This window comes from Anomaloglossus baeobatrachus, chromosome 5 (assembly GCF_048569485.1).
Source record: "Anomaloglossus baeobatrachus isolate aAnoBae1 chromosome 5, aAnoBae1.hap1, whole genome shotgun sequence".
NCBI classification, from domain to species: domain Eukaryota; kingdom Metazoa; phylum Chordata; class Amphibia; order Anura; family Aromobatidae; genus Anomaloglossus; species Anomaloglossus baeobatrachus.
Genome location: NC_134357.1, coordinates 502,775,610 through 502,798,314, shown reverse-complemented (window position 1 = coordinate 502,798,314; position 22,705 = coordinate 502,775,610). Strand labels below are relative to the sequence as shown.

General features: G+C 42.5%; 1 pseudogene; it reads left to right on the top strand.

The window, feature by feature from the left end:
• LOC142311952 (uncharacterized) overlaps positions 1-18,423 on the top strand; it is a 195,615-nt pseudogene extending 177,192 nt beyond the window's left edge.
• Positions 18,424-22,705: the final 4,282 nt, after the last annotated feature.

Below are 22,705 nucleotides of genomic sequence, written 5' to 3'. Positions count from 1 at the left end.
TAAATAATTACCAGACATGGGTGTCCTCGGATAACCCTGACTCCCGCTCTAAAGGCGTGGCGATAGCCATCCATAAATCCCTCCCACATCAAATCCTAAAGTGCACGACAGATAGTCTTGGAAGATATATTATTCTTTCACTGAGGGTGGGGACCCACATCTTCACAATAATTAATGCGTACGCCCCAAATCAAAAATAGGACAGCTTTGTTTCCCGTTTGACCGATACCGCGATCCCCCTGATACAGGGCATGGTGATTTTATGTGGTGACCTTAATGTCACCCTGGACCCTACTTTAGACAACTCCAAGGGGAAATCCAGTATTGCATACACCACCATTAAACATATTAAAAAAGCTTTACTACGCATGCAACTGTTCGACACCCGGAGAATACAACATCCATCGGATAGAGACTACAGTTTCTATTCCCACACTCAGGATTCATATAGTCATCTTGATTACATACTAATACAACATAGCGCGCTCCCTTGGATCCAACACATGAGAATAGATAACATATTATGGTCAGACCATGCGTCGGTATATTGTACGATTGAGATTCCCTCTCTTTCGGCTCCTAAAGGGTCGTGGCGTCTAAATGAGTCGTTGCTGCTGGATGAGCTTTGTGTTTCAGATATCCAGACCTCCATTGCAAGGTTCATGGAGGACCACTCAGTAGATGACACAGCCCCCACTTATAAGTGGGAAGCACTGAAATGTGTCCTACGTGGTATTTTTATCAAGCATGGGTCCCGAATCAAAAAAGAAAAGGCCCAAGACATAGTAAAAGCTCTCCATAGGGTTTCTGAACTGGAGCTCATCCGCAAGCAAGCCTTATCGGCCACAAATTTACAAGCCCTCCTACAAGCTATGTTTGAGGTTAAGAAACTGCTTGATTCCTCATATCAGCGTCTAATACAGGTGGGAAAAGGGAAGTTTTATGAGTTTGTGGATAAACCCGGCAGACTGTTGGCAAACGCATTGAGGAAGGAAAGAGCTCACACCCTCATTCCCTGCATCAAGAACTCACGCGACGAATTACTTTACGCCACCCCAGACATCTCAAATACCTTTCATGACTATTATTCCAAGTTGTGTACCTGTCGAGCCCCATAGACCGAGTGATGGGAGTCCCTCAATGCCCTCACCTTTTAGATGTCCCGACAGCTCTATAATAGATAACCTGGAAAGTCCATTTTTACTGGAGGACTTATTGGCAGTGATTCGAGACACTCCGGGCAATAAGAGTCCTGGCCCTGATGGGTTCCCCGCCAAATTTTATAAATCCTTTTTCGGAACAATTAGCGCCTCTAATGCTCCTTTCCTTCAATTCAATTTCGGACTCCGTCCCCTTTCCGCCCCACTCCACCACGGCTCATATTTCACTAATTTGAAAGGCCGGAAAAGACCCCATGGCGTGTAGCAGTTTTAGACCGATATCACACCTTAATGTAGATTTAAAAATTTATGCCAAGCTTTTGGCAAATAGACTTAGCCCCTTGCTTCCCGACTTGATCCACCTTGATCAGGTCGGATTTGTCCCAGGTAGAGAGGCAAGGGACAACACCATAAAAACCCTGGATTTAATCCAACATGCACATATTAAAAAACTTCCCCTGATGTTACTGTCTTTGGATGCTGAGAAGGCTTTCGACAGAGTCTACTGGCAGTCGCTCTCACAGACCCTGGACCATATAGGCCTGGGACCAGTTTTCTCCTTTAAAATTATGGCTTTATATCACTCCCCGACTGCTCTCCTTAAGATTAATGGCACTCTGTCGAAACCCTTCTCCAACCGGAACGGGACCCGGCAGGGCTGCCCCTTGTCACCGTTACTATATGTTTTAGTCATGGAACACTTGCTGTTGGCCATCCGGGCTAACCCAGACATACGGGGAATTAGGATTGCCAATCGGGAGCATAAATGCGCTGCCTTTGCCGACGATCTTCTTGTATATTTGTGTAACCCCACCACATCCCTCCCGTCCTTAATGATGGAACTAAACCGGTTTAGTAAGTGGTCCAATTTTAAAATTAATTTTGATAAATCAGAGGCCTTAAATATCTCTTTACCCCAAGCAACTGTAAATGTTATAAAACCAAACTTCCCCTTTAGATGGCCACCCCATGGTAGTATTGGATATTTGGGCATCAAGATCCCATCTGACCTGTCCAGACTCTTTCAATTAAACTACCAGAGTTTCCTGTCACGGCTCGAGGGGGATTTGACTCGGTGGCATAGGGGCACTCTTTCATGGTTTGGCAGGATCAGTGCACTCAGGATGACGGCTCTGCCGAGATTGCTGTATTTGATACAGACGGTCCCGGTCTATGTTCCAGCAACCTATTGGGCCAAGATGCAGCACATATTCGGTCGATTTGTTTGGTCTGGAAGGCGTGCTCGTATAGGGAGTGGCGTCTTAACTAGGACCAAAGGTGCGGGAGGAACGGGGCTGCCTGACTGTAGACGGTACTACAAAAAGCTTCAACATGCAGACAGCAAAAAATGAAATCTCATACACTTTGCTGGGGAAAGAAATGCATGCAGTTTTGGGACTAAAGCTGCACCCAAAAAACACACAAAAACGCGACAAAAAAATGCACTGTGCGCACAAGTCCTTAAGGGGGCATACACACTATAAGAGGAAATTGGACTCACAAAACATACATGGAATGGCAGCAGTGCATAGAAAGTGTCAGTGCAATATATGGTCAATGTGCTGTACAATAATAAAGTGACATACCGATTCATATACTGAGTATTACCTGAGTATTACCTACTAAGAGGAATCACTGTCATGTGTGACCCACCCCAAAGTAAATGTAGAATCTGCTACAAATGCCACGCTATAATAATGAAATGATGCACATTATACTGTTTTGAATGTTACCTGCTGAAAGGAGTCAGAAGTGTGCCACCCACCCAATGCACGTTTCAACGTAGTCTACAAGCACTGTACAAAGATTTATTTGGGCTTGACCATAATATATGCCTAAGGCAAGATGAATGCCAAATAGGTAGGGGCCATTTTTGGTCACCATGGTTTTTTTTTTACTAATTTTTACTATTTTTCTTTTTTATGAAATGATTTCACACAACTTCTCTATCTGTAACTGTTACAATATTTGTTTCAGGGAATTCTGACCAATATTAATACTACAGAGACATTTGTGAGGGGTGATGAGCGGTGTAATGAGGAGATTCCTACAGATAACCGCACAGGTGAGTAGTAAAAGATTTTACTCAATCATTGGCTAGTACAGTTATGTGGTGATTTTTTTAAGGGTTCAATATGTCATATTGAGTTTTTTATTTGGATTTTTTTACATCTAAAGATTTACCGCTTAAACAAAGAAAAAAAAAAAATCACTTTTTCACACAGTTTCTCTCCACTTTATGCACGGATTAGGGGATTACTAGTGCACGGTGCAACACAGAGGTTACAATTGGGGTTGGAAAACAATAGGAAGGCCCTTTCGGTATAAAGAGGGGAGATGAGTCTCCACCTGACACTAACCTGTGTCTGCACCCTAATCTTTGTAATGTCACTAAGCGGATTCTTTCCTCCACTGCATTCACATGCCTAGTCACTTAATGTTCCTTCACTTACCCTGAATAGTGCCAAAGCTGGTGAGTGCACTAAGGCTATGTGCGCACGTTGCGTAATTTCATGCATTTATGCTGCATATTGCACTGCAACGTAAATTCATGCGTCCTGCATCCCCAGCACAATCTATGAAGATTGTGCATAATCCATCCACACGTTGTGTTTGAGAGCGCAGCGATTTGTATGCTGAAATTTTGATCCAAATCGCTGCACTCAAAAAAGCAACATATCACTTATTTTGTGCGCTTTGGATGCTGCTCCCACTCTATCTATGGGAGAAAAAGCATCCAGATCGCATGAAATCGGCATTTATTCTGCAGGCACACTGCATCCATTACGCAGTGTTTCTGCAGTGATTTGAAGCACACATGCACTGCCGAATCGCTGCGATTTTTCAGCATGGACACTATGCAACCTGCGAACATAGCCCAAATGTTACCACTAAAAGAATCCAACATAGGGAAAGGGAGACAGAGGGGGGACATAGACAAAAGGATGTCAACAAATTTCAAGGTAGCAGCCAAACACCAGGGCTGCAGACAACTGGGCTCCAGCAATTTCCAAATATGCCTTCTCTCCATGGTGGTTAGTTCAGAGTGATTTCTCTGTAACCGGTATTATTTGACGGAACATGTGACTATTTACCTGAAATGGTAGTGGTCACAAACCGGCAGCACCTGAGACTGAACTAGCTAACAACAACCAGCAAAGAAATAGACACTAACCCTTGCTGCACCATCAAAAAGCAAAACACATTTAACCCCTTAACGACTGCAGGCAGTAATATTGCGTCCTAGCGGTCATAGTGTTACTGCCCGCGGTCTGCCGCCGGCAGCATGCTGCGATCGGTGCACATCTCAGCTGATTTTCACAGCTGAGATGTGTGCCTGCTAGGCACGAGCAGAATCGTTATCTGCTCGTGCCGTTTAACCCCTTAAATGCCGCTGTCAATATGTGACAGCGCCATTATAACAGCATCAGCGGTAAACATTTACTTACTGCCCGATACCGGAAATCACGTGACGTGTTCACGTGACTTCCGGTGGTGGTCATGGTAGCACAGGGTCATGTGATGACTCCTGTAGCTCACATGAATTACTTTCGGTTTCACTTGGCCTGGAGCCGAATGAAGCAGAAAATTAGCATAACTGCTGTTTACAGCTGTATAGCTGTGATCAGCAGATATGGCAGAGCGATCGGATTGTTGATCCATATATCCCCCTAGGGGGACTAGTAAAATTAAAAAAAAGGTAAAAAAAAAAGTTTTAAAAAGATTAAAAAAAACAGAAAAACCTAAAAGTTCAAATCACCCCCCTTTCACCCCATTGAAAATTAAAGGGTTAAAAAAATAAAAAATATACACACATTTGGTATCACCACGTTCAGAAACGCCCGATCTATCAAAATATAAAATCAATTAATCTGATCAGCAAAAAAATTCTACACGCCAAAATTACTTTTTTGGTCACCACAAATTTTGCGCAAAATGCAATAACAGGCGATCAAAACGTAGCAACTGCGCAAAAATGCTACCATTAAAAATGTCAGCTCAAGACGCAAAAAATAAGCCATCACTGAGCCATATATCTCGAAAAATAAATAAGAACGCTACGGGTCACGGAATATGGAGTAAAACGTGCGCCACTTTTTTCAGACAAACTTCCGATTTATTTTTTAACCCTTTATATAAAAGTAAACCTATATATGTTTGGTGTCTACGAACTCGCACTAACCTGAGGCATCACGCCCACACATGAGTTTTGCCATATAGTGAACACAGTGAATAAAATATCTCAAAAGCAATAGTGCTATCGCACTTTTTTGCAATTTTTCTGCATTTGGAATTTTTTGCCGTTTTCCAGTACACTATATGGTAAAACTTATGGTTTAATTTATACGTACAGCTCCTTCCGCAAAAAATGAGCCCTCACATGACCATATTGACTGAAAAATAAAAAAAGATACGTCTCTCGGAAGAAGAATGGCGAAAAAAAACCAGAAAGCAAAAAATCAGCGGGCCATGAAGGGGTTAAAATCCAGAGTTTCACAGAGCAATATGAAGCTCAGGTCTTAGAGCTGTCACAAGTCGCCCAAGGACGGGACACACTCATGACAGTTTCAAAAGAGATACTTCTGCATTCAGAGTTCTCTCTAACATATACTTACTTAATAGACTTTTGAAGCTCATCAGTGCTGGGGATTCACACCCAAGACTCCTGATATGGAAGGCAGAAACTTTACTAGTGAGCCACAGGCTGTACTGGTATGTACAGAATACATTTCTCAGCCTGGAAACCTCAGTAACATTCTTCTTTACAATCATAATATTCTAGCATAAAAAATGGCACAATTGTTTTTAAAATGGTACAAAGCTCATCATGCAGAACTTTGTTTTCTATTCTTAAAAAGCACATATCAGAATCCAGACGGACCCCATAATAAATGGGACCACTCAGCTTCTGTTTTGTTTTGGTTGTACCATATATCAAATCAGTGTGGGATATAAATTATGTTTGTCCGTTCCTAAAATTAAACTGACAAATACAAATGATAGTACAGCCTGTGTGCCAAGCTGTAGTTTTCAGAGGTGCCATTTTCTGGTACATTTGACATTTTGATCATGTTGGTTTAACATTTTTTGGAAGTGGAATGTACAAAAGAAACAGTAATTCTAAAATTGTTACTTCTGCAGGATAGGCTGTAGTATTCACTATTTTTTTTCTTTGGCACTGTCACGGGTGTGTCACGGGTGACAGACAGTCATGTGGTTTCTGGCAATAGAAGGTCACAGCATTTGGCTGCACAAAATACTCCCTGACTTTCTATTGTTCCTGCTGTTAGTTTTCATAGTACTAGGTAGCTTTCTTGATGGATTTTCATCTATTCCCCTTTTGGACCCAGCAGGAGCTTGCCTTCCACCCAGCTGCTGATCAGCAGCACTCTCGTGGTGCTTATATACTCCATTCTTCCCTGGACTGCTGGTGATATTATTCAGTTCATTCTAGTTTGTTGCAAACAGGTGGCTTGCTCTTATCTGTAGTATTGTTGCTGAAGCTTTGCTTAACTCCTGCCTGTGTCATCTATGGATAAATAGTGCATGCACTTTCCCCTGTGTGACCGCCTTGTTTCTTCTTTAGTGTTTAGTGGTGTTGATGAAGAGTTCATACCACCCATTCCCTATTTAGGGTCCAGCACAAGAGATACCTAGAGTCAGGTATCCCTGAACAAAGTAGAAAAAGGGGGGGGGGGGGGAGGGCACCACTAGATATTGTGGGATCTACACCAAAAAAAGCCAAAGCTAAACTATAATAAATAAAGAAGAAAACACTGGCATGTACACATTTGAGATCTCCAGATAAATTACAAAAAAACAAACAACATTGGCAATAATTAAAAGTAAATTAAATGTAATTTATCTGGAGATCCCAAATGTGTACATGCCAGTCTTTTCTTCTTTATTAGGGTCAGATATCCGACTCGGCACATAGGTGCGGAACCTATCTAGCGTGGTGAGGGACCTCAGGGACCAGCAATAGGTTTGGGCAGGGGTCACCATCTCCCCCTTTCTTAGACGCAAGGGTTCCCTTCCCTTATCTTTCGCCACTTGCATGGTACCTCTCCATACTTAGGGTGACAGGCACAGAACTCCACATTGTTACTATATGAACAGCTGATGAGAGGTAGTGAGGGGAGGGTGAGGATGACGGACAGTTCTTATATGTGTCTGATAGTGTGAAATCAGTGACATCACTGCTAATAGCTGCAGCTCCATCAGTTTGTCTGTGAAGCCGTAGTAAGCGGTCATGTTTGCTAATGTGACTGCGCACTGCGACCTCAGATGTAGCAAAGCTGAATTCGTCGTGGGACCTCGTGTGTATTACGTCGGACCTGAAGGGATATTTTTGGGTTAATAAATTGGTGTTTGCTTTTTTTCTTCAAATAAAGTATTTTTCTCTCTGTTTATTTCTTGTTACTTACAGGGCTAGTAATGGGGGGGTCTCATAGATACCTTCCCATTACTACCCTTGGGCTTCATGACAGCTGTGATTTTCTGACTAATCTCAGCTGCCATTAACCCCTTATTTTACGCCAATTGACACCGCACCAGGGCAGCCGGAATGAGCCAGGTAAAGTGCTGGAATTGTTACAGCTAATGGATGCGACAAGTCCGGGTCGGCTGTAAGCTACTCTTTTTAGGCTGTGGGGGCCCAAAAATCATTGTCTTTCCCAGCCTGAGAATACCAGCCCCCAGCTGTTTCATTTATGTTGGCTAGGTATCAAAATTGGGGATGATCGCACACCGTTTTTTAAAATTATTTATTTAAATAATTGAAAAAAGCAGCTTGTAGACCCTTGTATTTTGAAACAGCTCTGGACCGCAGCCTGTAGCTATTTGCTGTGCTGGGTATCAATATACGGAGGACCCGACACCATTTTTTTTAAATACTTCCTTATTTTTCCATTCCACAACCAATCCCAGACGTTGGCACGCTGGCAGTCTAATTGCAACCAATCACACAATGTCACAGAGGGTGGGTGGGGGAAGTAGTGAATATGCATAAGGCTTAATGACCAGACCCGGAAGTAGTTTGACAGCCACGCGGGAGACTCGGTAAGTATAACTGTCCTGCTTTACAGCTAGTGCTGTGAAGTCAGAGTCGAGGAGTCTGAGTTGGTGTCCGTTTTGGTGGGGTTCGTGTAAATTTGACCGACTCCGACTCCTAAAATATATAATAAATTGGGTACAATAGTTCAATGCAGAATGTGCTGAATATTTGTTCATAAGAATTTGGGAAAGTTATAAAATGTCCTATAAATGGCTGTTCTATTCCTGATTTAAGGATCTAGGCTTTTATTTGAGATGAATTTGTGCTGCACTTCAGTTACATGATATAAGTAGTGATGTTACCATTTTACTACAGTAAATTTATCACGAGTCCTGTACATTTGAAACCAGAAGTTTCCATACACTTTCTAAATAGACACATATGCATGTTTTTCTCACTATCTGACATGAAATCAGAATAAACCTTTCTCATTTTAGAAACCAAAATTATTTATATTTGCCAAATGCCAGAATAATGAGGGAGATGGAGAATGTTTTAAGGCATTTTTATTACTTTCTGCAAAGTGAAAACCTTCCATAAGAGTACTATACTTTAAAACAATATGGGTCAGCCCAAATTGATGATGTCATGTCTTTGGAAGCTTCTGATAGGTTTTCTGGACATTGAGGCAGAGTGAGGCTCCACGGTATGGCTGGGACACAGGACTAGGACAACCACATCTTTGCTTCCTGCGTTAAGAGTGAGTCTGCACTTGGGATTTATTTATCCCTGCGGGTTGAGCTCTGATGTGACCGGGAAATGAACTAGTCCTGGTATGGTGGATATCCTTTGAAGCATCATTAGGCTAGGAGGATTTTTTCTTGCAGGATTGCCTGACAGATCTGTTTTTATTGATGTGTGGACTTCCTTAGAACCATGTGCTCTTTCCTCCTATATTTTGAAATTAAGGAACTAGATATGGATTGTCCTTGAACTGCTGCTATACTATGTGAATTTCTTCCAGATACTATATGATGTTTGCCATCTGTAGATTGATTTACCTGAACTACATAGTATCTTTATACATCTATACTCAGGAAACAACTAATAGAAAGCTGTGGTATTATTAAACCCTCTGACTAGACGGTTTGGAGTACCTGATGACCATCTTTTGAATTATTGTTCCTGAATTGACAATACTGGTTTTCATGTGTCGTATTGAGGAATTATTCTAACCAATCCCTTGATGATCCCCCTTTTATTGCATTAGGAGGGAGTGAAACGCGTTGGGAGAGTTGAGGGTGTCTATAAGATAAGTAGACCTCTCGACTCTTACCTAACAACAAATACTTATATTGTTCCTCGATCAGATAATCAATAAGATTCAGGGAACTATTGAATATTTAACGCAAATTTGAATTGTATGTTTGTCTTTTGTGTGTATCACAGTCTGCACACCTGGTTTCTGGTGGTGGTTACTTCTACTAGAAAGGAATAGGGGCAGAGAGGGTCAGTCATCTGGAGCGAGTAGTGTCCAAAAAATGAAGGCACCCTCCGTTGTTAGGAAAGGGAACCTAGGATGCATGTAGATAGGTAGGCCCCATTCCACTAATAGAACAAAATCATCTATATTAACTTGTTGAATCCTCCTTCCCTCCTATATCGCCCCCTAGTATAGTACTCACTGACACCTACACTGTTTTTGATATGTCCATGTTTTTTTGCTGTTTCATATCTTTTTTTAAGAATTTTTAAAATAAAATATTGATTTATAGGTAATTTTTGGTGGTGTAGAAGTGGTATACCTCAGTTATAATATCTTGTGTGGTCCTTGCATTAGGTCAATTAGGAACCATGTTTTAAGGCATTTTTTATTACTGTCTGCAAAGTCAAAACCTTCCTTAAGAGTACTATACTTTTAAACAATATGCGGCAGTCCATTGATGATGTCATGTCTTTGGAAGCTTCTAATAGGTTTATTGGCAACATCTCAGTTAATTAAAGACACTCCTGTGGATGCATCTTTGTGTAGCATCATGGAAAAGTCAAAATGAATCAGCAAAGATCTCAGGAAGAGAATTGTGGACTTGCAAAAGTCTGGTTCATCCTTGGGTGCAATTTCCAGATACCTGAAGTTGCCTTGTTCCTCTGTACAAACAATTATACGCAAGTACAAATAAGGTGGGAATATTCAACCATTATACCGCTCGTGAAGGAGATGGGTTCTGCGTACCAGAGATGAACGTTTTTTGGTCAGACATGTACATATCAACCCAAGAACAAAAGCAAAAAGACCTTGAGAAGATGTTGGCGGAAGCTGGTAAGATTGTGTCATTACCCACAGTTAAACGAGTACTGTATCAACATGGGCTGAAAGGACACTCTGCCAGGAAGAAGCCATTACTCCAAAAGAAACATACAAAAGACAGATTAATGTTTACAAATGCTTAAATGTTTGAGATATGTCCTGTGGTCTGATGAAATGAAAATTGAATTCTTTGGCCACAATGACCATGGTTACGTTTGGAGGAAAAAGGGAGAAGCTTTGACGCCTCAGAACACCATCCCAACTGTGAAACACGGGGGTAGCAGCATCATGTTGTGGGGTTGTTTTACTGCAGGAGGGAATGATGCACTTCACAAAATAGATGGCATCATGAGGAAAAAAGATAATGTGGCAATACTGAAGCAACATCTTAAGACATCAGACAGGAGCTTAAGGCTTGGGCGGAAATGGGTCTTCCAAACGGACAATGACCCAAAGCATATTCCCAAACTGGTTAAAAAGTGGCTTAAGGATAACAAAGTCAATGTTTTGGAACGGCCATCACAAAGTTCTGATTCCTGATGTATGTAAAGTACTATTTAATTAACCCCTTCAGCCCCAAGCCTATTTTGACCCTAAAGACCAGGCCATTTTTTGCAATTCTGACCATTGTCACTTTATGAGGTTATAACTCTGGAACGCTTCAGCGGATCCCGGTGATTCTGAGAATGTTTTTTCGTGACATATTGGGCTTCATGTTAGTGGTAAATTTAGGCCGATATTTTTTGCATTTCTTTGTGAAAAAAACGGAAATTTCGCGAAAATTTTGTAATTTTCAAACTTTGAATTTTTATGCTCTAAAACCAACGAGAGATATGACACAAAATAATTAATAAATAACATTTCCCACATGTCTACTTTACATCAGAACAATTTTGGGAAAAAAAAAAAAAATTTAAGGAAGTTATAGGGGTTCAAAGTTTATGAGCAATTTCTCATTTTTACAACAAAATTTACAAAGCCACTTTTTTTAGGGACCACATCACATTTGAAGCGATTTTGAAAGGTCTACATGACACAGAACACCCAAAAGTGACACCATTCCAAAAACGGCACCCCTCAGGCTACTCAAAACCACATTCAAGAAGGTTATTAACCCTTCAGGTGCTTCACAGTAACTAAAGCAATGTGGAAGGAAAAAATGAACATTTTACTTTTTGCAACAAAAATGTTAATTTAGCCTCAAATATTGCATATTCACAAGGGTAGCAGGATTAAATGAACCCCCAAAATTTGTTGGGTAATTTCTACTGAACACGCAGATACCTCACATGTGGCGAAAAACCACTGTTTGGGCGCACAGCAGGACTCGGAAGGGAAGGAGCGCCATTTGACTTTTTTGAACAGAAAATTAGCTGGAATCGTTAGCCGCACCATGTTGCGTTTGGAGAGCCCCTGAGGTGCCGAAACAGTGGAGCTCCCCCACATGTGACCCCATTTTGGAAACTAGACCCCTCATGGAATTTATCTAGATGTTTATTGAGCACTTTGAGCCTCTGGGGGCTTCACAAAAGTTAATAGAGTTGAGCCGTGAAAATAAAAAAAAATGTTTTTACCACAAAATTGTTACTTCAACCAGGTAGCTTTTTTTTCACAAGGGTATCAGGAAAAATTACACCATAAAATGTATTGTGCAATTTCTCCTGAGTACGCAGATACCTCATATGTGGTGGAACTCAAATGTTTGGGCGCACAGCAGGGCTCGGAATGCAAGGAGCGTCATTTAACTTTTCAAACGCAAAATTTTCTGGGATAATTAGCGTATTCCATGCTGTTTGGAGACCCCCTGAGGTGCCGAAACAGTGGAGCTCCCCCACATGTGACCCTATTTTGGAAACTAGACCCCCATGGCATAGAAAAAAAAAACAGCGGCAGATGGGGGGGGGGGCGGCAGATGGGGCGGCAGCAGATGGGGGGGCAGCGGCATATAAAGGGAGCATCTGTGATTGTGAGACGGCGGCTGGGATAGGGTGGGGGCGGATGGGAGAGGGCGCAGTGGATGCAGGAGCGGCAGAGGATGGGGGGAGGGGAGGATGGGGGGGATGGGTGGGAAGGGGAGTGGGAGGTGAGATTGGGGATAGTTACCCTACAGGTTGGATCTAGGCAGCTGGATCACAGGAGATAAAGGAGGCAGCAGATCGGGGAGGGTGAGAGGTGGGGGAGGGAGCGCAGCGTAGATCACGGAGGAGACAGGTGAGCAGAGCACAGATCACGGGGGTGAGAGGTGAGGGAGAGCGGACAGCAGATCACGGGGGTGACAGGTGAGGGAGCACAGATCACGGGATGACAGGTGAGGGAGCACAGATCACGGGGTGACAGGTGAGGGAGCACAGATCACGGGGTGACAGGTGAGGGAGCACAGATCACGGGGTGACAGGTGAGGGAGCACAGATCACGGGGTGACAGGGGAGGGAGCACAGATCACGGGGGTGACAGGGGAGGGAGCGCACATCACGGCGGTGACAGGGGAGGGAGCGCACATCACGGCGGTGACAGAGGAGGGAGCGCACATCACGGCGGTGACATGGGAGGGAGCGCACATCACGGCGGTGACAGGGGAGGGAGCGCACATCATGGCGGTGACAGGGGAAGGAGCGCACATCACGACGGTGACAGGGGAGGGAGCGCACATCACGGCGGTGACAGGGGAGGGAGCGCACATTACGGCGGTGACAGGGGAGGGAGCGCACATTATGGCGGTGACAGGGGAGGGAGCGCACATCACGGCGGTGACGGGAGGGAGGGCACATCACGGCGGTGACAGGGGAGGGAGCACACATCACGGCGGTGAGGGGACGAGCAGCCGATCACGAGGGAAAGGGGCCGGGCAGCAGATCGGGGGGGACCGGTGGCACTGTGGCAGATGGAGGGCGGCGGCGGCGGATCGGGAGGTGTGGGGGTGAGTGTGCGGGCAGCAGATACGAGGGGTGGGGGTGCGGGTGGCAGATCGCGGCGGAGGGCAGCAGCGATGGTGGATCGGGAGGTGTGGGGGTGAGTGTGCGGGCAGCAGATACGAGGGGTGGGGGTGCGGGTGTCAGATCGCGGCGGAGGGCAGCGGCGGATCGGGAGGTGTGGGGGTGAGTGTGTGGGCAGCAGATACGAGGGGTGGGGGTGCGGGTGGCAGATCGCAGCGGAGGGCAGCAGCGGCGGCGGATCGGGAGGTGTGGGGGTGAGTGTGCGGGCAGCAGATACGAGGGGTGGGGGTGCGGGTGGCAGATCGCGGCGGAGGGCAGCGGCGGCGGATCGGGAGGTGTGGGGGAGAGTGTGCGGGCAGCAGATATGAGGGGTGGGGGTGCGGGTGGCAGATCGCGGCGGAGGGCAGCAGCGATGGTGGATCGGGAGGTGTGGGGGTGAGTGTGCGGGCAGCAGATACGAGGGGTGGGGGTGCGGGTGTCAGATCACGGCGGAGGGCAGCAGCGCCGGCGGATCGGGAGGTGTGGGGGTGAGTGTGCGGGCAGCAGATACGAGGGGTGGGGGTGCGGGTGTCAGATCGCGGCGGAGGGCAGCGGCGGTGGTGGATCGGGAGGTGTGGGGGTGGGGGTGCGGGTGGCAGATCGCGGCGGAGGGCAGCAGCGGCGGCGGATCGGGAGGTGTGGGGGTGAGTGTGCAGGCAGCAGATACGAGGGGTGGGGGTGCGGGTGGCAGATCGCGGCGGAGGGCAGCAGCGGCGGCGGATCGGGAGGTGTGGGAGTGAGGGTGCGGGCAGCAGATACGAGGGGTGGGGGTGCGGGTGGCAGATCGCGGCGGCGGATCGGGAGGCCGGTTTCATACAGTGCAATGGCAGCGCAGCAACTTCCGGGTCCCATGCTCCGGTCTCATAACAGCATGGGACCGGAGCTTGTCGCCCTGCCATTGCACTGTGTACACTCACTGTGCTGGCGTGCTGCAGGGACGATGACGGGGGCGGTCACCGGCAACAGGTCCACTGTGATTGGAGAAATCGGTCACAAGGCCGATCTCTCCAATCACAGCTACTGGAGCTGGGGGAGGGTGATCCAGTGAGGTCACCCAGCTCCAGCCAATGGCCAGTGCTATAGCTGCACTGGCCACGTCTGGATTTCAATGTTTCAGTCACTTTAAGTGGCTGGAACATTACAGTGGCTGTGATTGGTTGAGCGACGATCGTCAGCCAATCACAGCCTCCGTAGGTCCGGGGAGGAGGCACCACCCCTCCTGAGGTCAGGTACAGGTCCCCTCCTCCCCGAATCTGCGGTTTATCCTAACTTTTCGCAGTCACCGGAAGCTCCGGTGCCGCGATTACGCCATGACGGAAAGATCCGTCCTTGGTCGTTAAGGCCCAGGGCACAAGGACGGATCTTTCCGTCCATGGTCGTGAAGGGGTTAATAAAGCTATGTAAGTGAATAAATATTATATATTATCTCAATCCTATTGAAAATGTATGGGCAAAGCTGAAAAGTCAGGTGCAAGCAAGGCGACCTTCAAACATGGCTCAGTTATACCAGTTCTGTCAGGAGAAATGGGCCCAAATTCTTACCAGCTATTTTGAGAAGCTTGTGGAAGGATGTCCAAAACGCTTGACCCAAGCCATGCAGTTTAAGGGCAATGGTATCAAATACCAATGAAATGGATAGAAACGTTTGTATTTGCAGAAAGTAGTAAAAATGCCTTAAAACATTGTCTCTCTCTTATTATTCTGGCATTTGGTAAATTATAAATAATTTTGGTGCTTAATTGACCTAAAATGGTAATGATTTATTCTGATTTCATCTTACATAGTGAGAAAAATATGCAGATGTGATTTTCTAGATAGTGAATGGAAACTTCTGGTTTCAACTGTATGAGGGAGTTGGAGTCGTGGAGTTGGAGTCGGAATCAGTGAAATTAAGGAATCTGAGTCGAAGTTGGAGTCCGAGCTTTGGCTTCCCGACTCCACAGCCCCGTTTACAGCTCCCTAGCCCTTTCTAGCCATTTTATAGCACTTGGACTTATATAGGGATCAGCGTCCGGTGAGATGTTCGGGTTCAAGTCTGGTCCCGAACCTAACTTTTTTTTTAAGTCTGGCCGGACCCGCCAAACCTGAACATCTGCGGGTTTACCCCACTAGTGCCAGGAGAAGGGAAACCTGAATTTATGGAGATGGTTCCAGAAGAGGTGAAAAATTTAAATCGCCATCTGCTGGCCTAACATCATAAACTAGTAGTCCCTTCTTTGTGCTCTAATTTCATCAATTTAATATTGACATAATTTCAAAGCAGTGCTATTGAAAAATAATAAAATTACTATTATTCTTGGCAGATGTCTGTACCAGGAGCCCAGAGAGACATCAGATATTTTCAGATTTTGCAGCAGATGATCATGGTATTACACCAGATACATATGAAGAGGATGCCAATATCTCAGATATACCTCAAGACCATCTCAGAAAAAAACTTTTTTCTACTTTGTCAGTGACAGTTATGCAAACTAAAAATCATAGAACTGTTGAACATGAACATGCTCTTAAAGAGGAGAAACCATTTTCATGCTTAGAATGTGGGAAATGTTTTAAAAAGAAATCACTTATTGTTGTACATCAAAGAATTCACACAGGGGAGACACCATATATATGTTCAGAATGTGGGAAATCCTTTAAACAGCACTCACATCTTGTTAGACATCGGAGAATTCACACTGGAGAGAAGCCATATTCATGCTCAGAATGTAAGAAATGTTTCATACAGAAACCACAGCTTGTTGTACATCAGAGAATTCACACAGGCGAGAAGCCATTTTTATGTTCAGAATGTGGAAAATGTTTTAATGAGAAATCACAACTTCTTAAGCATCAGAGAATTCATATAAGGGAGAAATCATATACATGTTCAGAATGTGGGAAATATTTTATAGAGAAATCACAGCTTGTTGCACATCAGAGAACTCACGCAAAAGAAAAACCATATTCATGTTTAGAATGTGGTAAATATTTTGTTTTGAAATCAGATTTTGTGATACATCAGAGAACTCAGACAGGGGTGAAGCCATTTTCATGCTCAGAATGTTGTAAATCTTTTAATAGGAAATCACATCTTGTTGTACATGAAAGAACCCACACAGGAGAGAAGCCATATCCATGTTCAGAATGTGGGAAACGTTATAATGACAAATACAAACTTTTTATACATCAGAGAACTCATACAGGGGAGAAGCCATTTTCATGTTCAGAATGTGGGAAATGTTTTATAGAGAAATCACGGCTTATTATACATCAGAGAATTCACACAAAAGAAAAACCATATTCATGTTCATAACGTAGGAAACATTTTATCAGGAAATCAGATTTTGTGATACATCCAAGAATTCACACATGGGGAAGCCATTTTCACGTTCAGAATGTGAGAAATGTTTTACAGAGAAAACAAATCTGGTTAGACATCAAAAGACACACACACAAAAGTAGAGATTGCCTTTATTTTTGTTATGTTATTGAAAACATGTAAGAAAAAAGTTATCATAAAGTCACATATTTACAAGAAAAAGGGAAAAAATATTGTAACATCAGATGATTATTAGAAAATGTGTACAATTACTAATTATTATTTGTTATTGGGAAGTAAAGATTTTTTTTTATTTTATCGAAAACTTGTAAGAAAAAAATGGAAGTTATAATAAAGTCACATATTTACAAGAAAAAGGAAAAAAAATATTGTAGCATTAGATGATTATTAGAAAATGTATACAATTGTAGATTGTAAGCTCTCACGAGCAGGGTTGTCTTTTTTCCCTCTAAATATTGTATTTTCTATAACTGTTACTTGTTTGTATATGATCCTCCTGAATTGTAAAGCGCTGCGGAATATGTTGGCGCTATGGAAATAAAGATTATTATTATTATTACAATTACCAATGATTGTTACTGAAAAGCAAATAATATGCAACCCCTATAAAGGAGTGGTTCTACAGGTGGTGACCACAGACAATTTCTCTGTTCTCATCCTTTTTAGCTGTTGTTTTGGTCACTTTTGCATGTTGTCATTGCTTTCACCCCTAGAGGTAGCATCAACCTATAGAAGTTGCTCAGGTGATGCAGCTCATCCAAGATGGCACATCAATGTGAGCTGTAGCAAGAAGGTTAGCTGTGTCATCACAGTGTCCAGAGCATGGAGCAGACCCAGGAGATAGGCCAGTACACCAGTAGATGTGGAGGAGGCCATAGGAGGGCAACCACCCAGCAGCAGGACCGCTACCTTCCCCTTTTTCCAAGGAAGAGGAGTGCCAGAGTCCTGCAAAATGACCTGCAGCAGGCCGTAAATATCCATGTGTTTGCTCAAACTGTCAGAAACCGACCTCATGAGGGTAGTATGAGGGCCCGACATCCACAAGTGGGTGTTGTGCTTACAGCCCAACACCAATGTGGGTGATTGTCATTTGACAGAAAACACCAAGATTGGCAGATTCGACATTGGCGACCTGTGCTATTCATGGATGAGAGTAGGTTCACACTTAATACATGTGACAGAGTCTGGAGACACCATGGAGAATGTTCTGCTTCCTGCAAGATCCTCCAGGAAGACTGGTTTGGCAGTGGGTCAGTAATGGTGTGGGGAGGCATTTCTATGGAGGACCGCAAAGCCCTCAATGTCCTAGCTAGATGTACCCTGACTGCCAATAGGTAACGAGATGAGATTCTCAGACTTATTGTGAGACCTTATGCAGGTATAGTGGGCCCTTGGTTCCTTCTGATGCATGATAATGCTAGACCTTATGTGGATCAAGTGAGTCAATAGTTCATGCATGATGAAGGCATTAATGCTATGGACTTTCCTGACTGCTCCTCAGACCAGAACCCAATCATCAAACCTGGGACATCATGTATCGTTCCATCCACCAACACCACGTTGCACTACAGACTGTCTAGGAGTCGACTGATGCTTTAATCCACATCTGGGAGAAGATCCCTCAGGAGAATATCTGCTGCTTCATCTGGAGCATGCCCAGGCATTGTGAGGAAGTCATAAAGACATGTGAAAGCCATATACACTACTGAGTCTGATTTCCTTGTTTTGAGGCATTTCCACTGAAGTTAATTTTACACTTTGATTCTGAGTATCATTCCAAGTCCAGCTCTCTATGAGATATTAATTTTGATTTACATCGATCATTTGTATGTTTTATTGTTCACAATGTATTTCACTATGTAATGAATAAAGATTTGCAACTGGAATATTTCATTCATTGAGATCTAAGATGTGATATTTTAGTGTTCCCCTTATTTTTTGAGCAGTGTATATTTAAATATATATATATATATATATATATATATAGATATATATATATATATATATATATATATATATATATATCATGTATGTAATAACAAAGTGCTCTTAGTCATAGTCTAAACAAATGGAATAATGTGAACATTTAAAAACAACATTGTCCAAATATGTCTGAATACAATTTAACCCATTACAGACCAGGATACAAAATATAAAAAGACAGATACTGTATACTCTGATTGGATGAATATTACCTCTATAATTCAATTAAACAACAGAAAACTACAACTAGTCCACTATTTAGATGGATCATACTTGAATCGTAAATAAACAATTTTGGGGGGAAAAAATAATAATGCTAAAAAATGTATATCTAAATTATTAAACTATCTTTGAGCTCTTTAAATTCATAATTGCCAACCACAATATAAATATACATATATTCGTTTCTCTTATCTGGATATCTACAGACATCTCACCTACGACCTCCACACCTATGAAACCTTTTTCCCTCAGCCATGTTTTTCCGGATTATTTATTCACAACTAAATTAGGAGACAAATTATCTCCTCATTTTTAGAAGTGACGTCAGCCTTTGTTAACTATTTGATTGAAGGTATCATCTTGGTATATATATATTTGGATATAATATTGTTTTTATTCTTTTCTATATGTCTGACGTCTTTCTAATGGAATTGTAATAAAGAAGATTTGACCTGTTTAGCAATGTACACGTACCATTCACTCTTACTAAATCTTTATATTTATTACAGGTTTTTACCAGTTTTGATATAAGGAGGATGTCACGATAATTCTTATTAAAAATTATTGAGTTTTTTTGGATTCTCTTCGTAATGTAATTTTTGTAGAAATATACAGATGTGTAGAAGGTATAGAGAATAGTCCATTCATCCATGGTAGGTCCATAAATTTTGTAGAAGGCAGTATCTCCCGCATCCATCATTTTACTGTATCCTGAATGGAAGGTTTGTCTCAGCAGTTTGTGGCTGGGGTCACACGAGCATATAAAAAAAAATCGGTCCTATTTTCATCCAGGAAAGTTGGATGATTTTTTTCTGACTTGTTATCCATGTGCAATCTGTTTTTTACTCCGCAGCTATTAATCATGTACCAGATCATTTATAGTTTCCTATGATACAGAATTGCAATGTATCCGTAAAAATCGGATGTTGTGCTGTGACTTTAGATAGCATCCGAGTTTTTTCTTACACCCGTACACTTGGATGGGGAGTCTCATCCGATGTCATGAGAAAAAAACGTTCATCAACCCTGCCTCACTGAATAACACTGGTTTGAGTGCAATACATTTTTATTATCGGCGTGCACTCATCTGATTTATATGGTGGTGTGAACGAACCCCTGAAAATCAGAGTTCAGATGTAGCAGAGACCTTGTGGCAGCCCCCAACTGCAGTCCCTCTGAAACCTCATGTGTCATGTAATGATGTATACAGTTGAAACCAGAACTTAATATACACTATGTGAAAAGACACATATGCATGTTTTTTTTACTATCTGACATGAAATCAGAATTTACTTTTCCCGTTTTAGGTCAATTAGGAACCAAAATTATTTCTATTTGCCAAATGCCACAATAATGAGAGAGAATGTTTTAAGACATTTTTATTTCTTTCTGCAAAGTCAAAAGTTTATATACACTAAGAGTACTATGCCTTTAAACAATATAGGACAGCACATATGATGATATCATGTCTTTGGAAGCTTCTGATAGGTTTATTGGTAACATCTGAGTTAATTAGACAAACACCTGTGGATGTATTTTAATGCACATCTGAAACACATTACTTCATTGTGTAGCATTATGCGAAAGTCCAAAGAAATCAGCCAAGCTCTCAGGAAGAGAATTGTTGTCTTGCACAAGTCTGGTTCATCCTTGGGTGCAATTATCAGATACCTGAAGATGACTTGTTCATCTGTACAAACAATTAAATGCAACCACAAACAAGATGGGAATGTCCAACCATCATAACACTCAGGAAGGAGACAGGTTCTGTGTACCAGAGATGAATGTTTTTTGATCAGACATGTGCATATCAACCCAAGACCTTGTGAAGATGCTGGCAGAAGCTAGTAATACTGTGTCATTATCCACAGTGAAACAAGTACTGTATCAACATGGGCTGAAAGGTCACTCTGGCAGGAAGAAGCCATTACTCCAAAAGAAACATAAAAACCCCCAAGATTAATGTTTGCAAATGTACACAGGTATAAAGACCATAATTTTTGGAAACATGTCCTGTGATCAGATGAAACTAAAATTAAACTGTTTGGCCATAATGACAATCATTACGTTTGGAGGAAAAAGGGAGAAACTTTCAAGCCTAAGAATACCATCACAACTCTGAAACACGAGGATGGCAGCATCATATTGTGGGGTTGTTTTACTGCAGGAGGGACTGCTGCACTTCACAAAATAGATGGCATCATGAGGAAAGATGATTATGTCGCACTGCTGAAGCAACATCTCCAGACATCAGCCAGAAGCTTTGGCGGAAATGGGTCTTCCAATTGGACAATGATCTGAAGCATACTGCCAAACTGGTTACAAAGTAGCTGAAGGATAACAACGTCTATATTTTGGAGTGGCCATCATAAAGCCCTGATCTCAATCCTATTAAAATTTTATGGGGAAAGCTGAAAAGGCCGGTGCAAGCAAGGCAACCTACAAACATGGCTCAATTACACCTGTTCTGTCTGGAGGAATGGGCCCAAATTCCTAACCACTATTGTAAGAAGCTTGTGGAAGGAGAGCCAAAATGTTTTACCCACGCCATACAGTTTAAGAGCAATGGTACCAAATACTAATGAAATGTATGTAAACTTTAGACCTTGCAGAAAGTAATAAAAATGCCTTAAAACATTCTCTCTCTCATTATTCTGGTATTTGGGAAATAGAAATAATTTTGGTTCCAAATGGACCTAAAACAGGAAAAGTTTATTCTGATTTCATGTCAAATAGTGAGAAAAACATGCAGAAGTGTCTTTTTAGATAGTGGATGGAAACGTCTGGTTTCAACTGGACCTGTAAGTGTTCCTACACTTATTTTTCCACACTGCTGATATAATTACAAATGGTAACTCTGTATTATGGTTGATTCAAGTTAATTCAATCCACCTTGCTAATGCGGGTATATGAAGCAGAATTATGACACGCAAATCTGCAACAGAAAATATGTAGTGTATTTATCCTGGAGGATTATTACTCTAAAGAGATCTGTTTTGTGTGATATTTGCTCCTGTGGAACTGTAGAATTCCCAGATATTTCTGAGTTATCAAACTGTACAGAAAAGGTTGCATTAAAAATATACAATCCCATTTATAAAACAGCCATTTGCGTGTGGGCTTCTTTGGTTTCTGTGCTAGGAATGATTTTCAGTCCCAGTCTGGCCCTGTGTCCATCTCTGGCATTCTGAGCTTATAGTGACATTACCCAAACTAAGTGTACAGATATTACATCTTTGTCAGCAGAACCTGCTACGATGAGTGATGCAATGTACTTGGATTGGAAATCCATAATTTGATATGTGTTAATTAATATTTAACATGAGGCCTATATAATGCTAGACCAGTGGTTTTATGGTAATGTCTGATCGGTGCATGTATATTGGTCCACTTCTGAAAGACAATTTCTTGGTCGTTTCTCACACTGAGATTTCATGGTGGTTCATACTCATTCAGAACATACAGTGCCTACAAGTAGTATTCAACCCCTTGCAGATTTAGCAGGTTTACACATTCGGAATTAACTTGGCATTGTGACATTTGGACTGTAGATCAGCCTGGAAGTGTGAAATGCACTGCAGCAAAAAAGAATGTTATTTCTTTTTTTTTTTTTTTTATTTAAATTGAGAAAAGTTTATTCAGAGGGTCATTTATTATTCAACCCCTCAAACCACCAGAATTCTGTTTGGTTCCCCTAAAGTATTAAGAAGTATTTCAGGCACAAAAAACAATGAGCTTCAC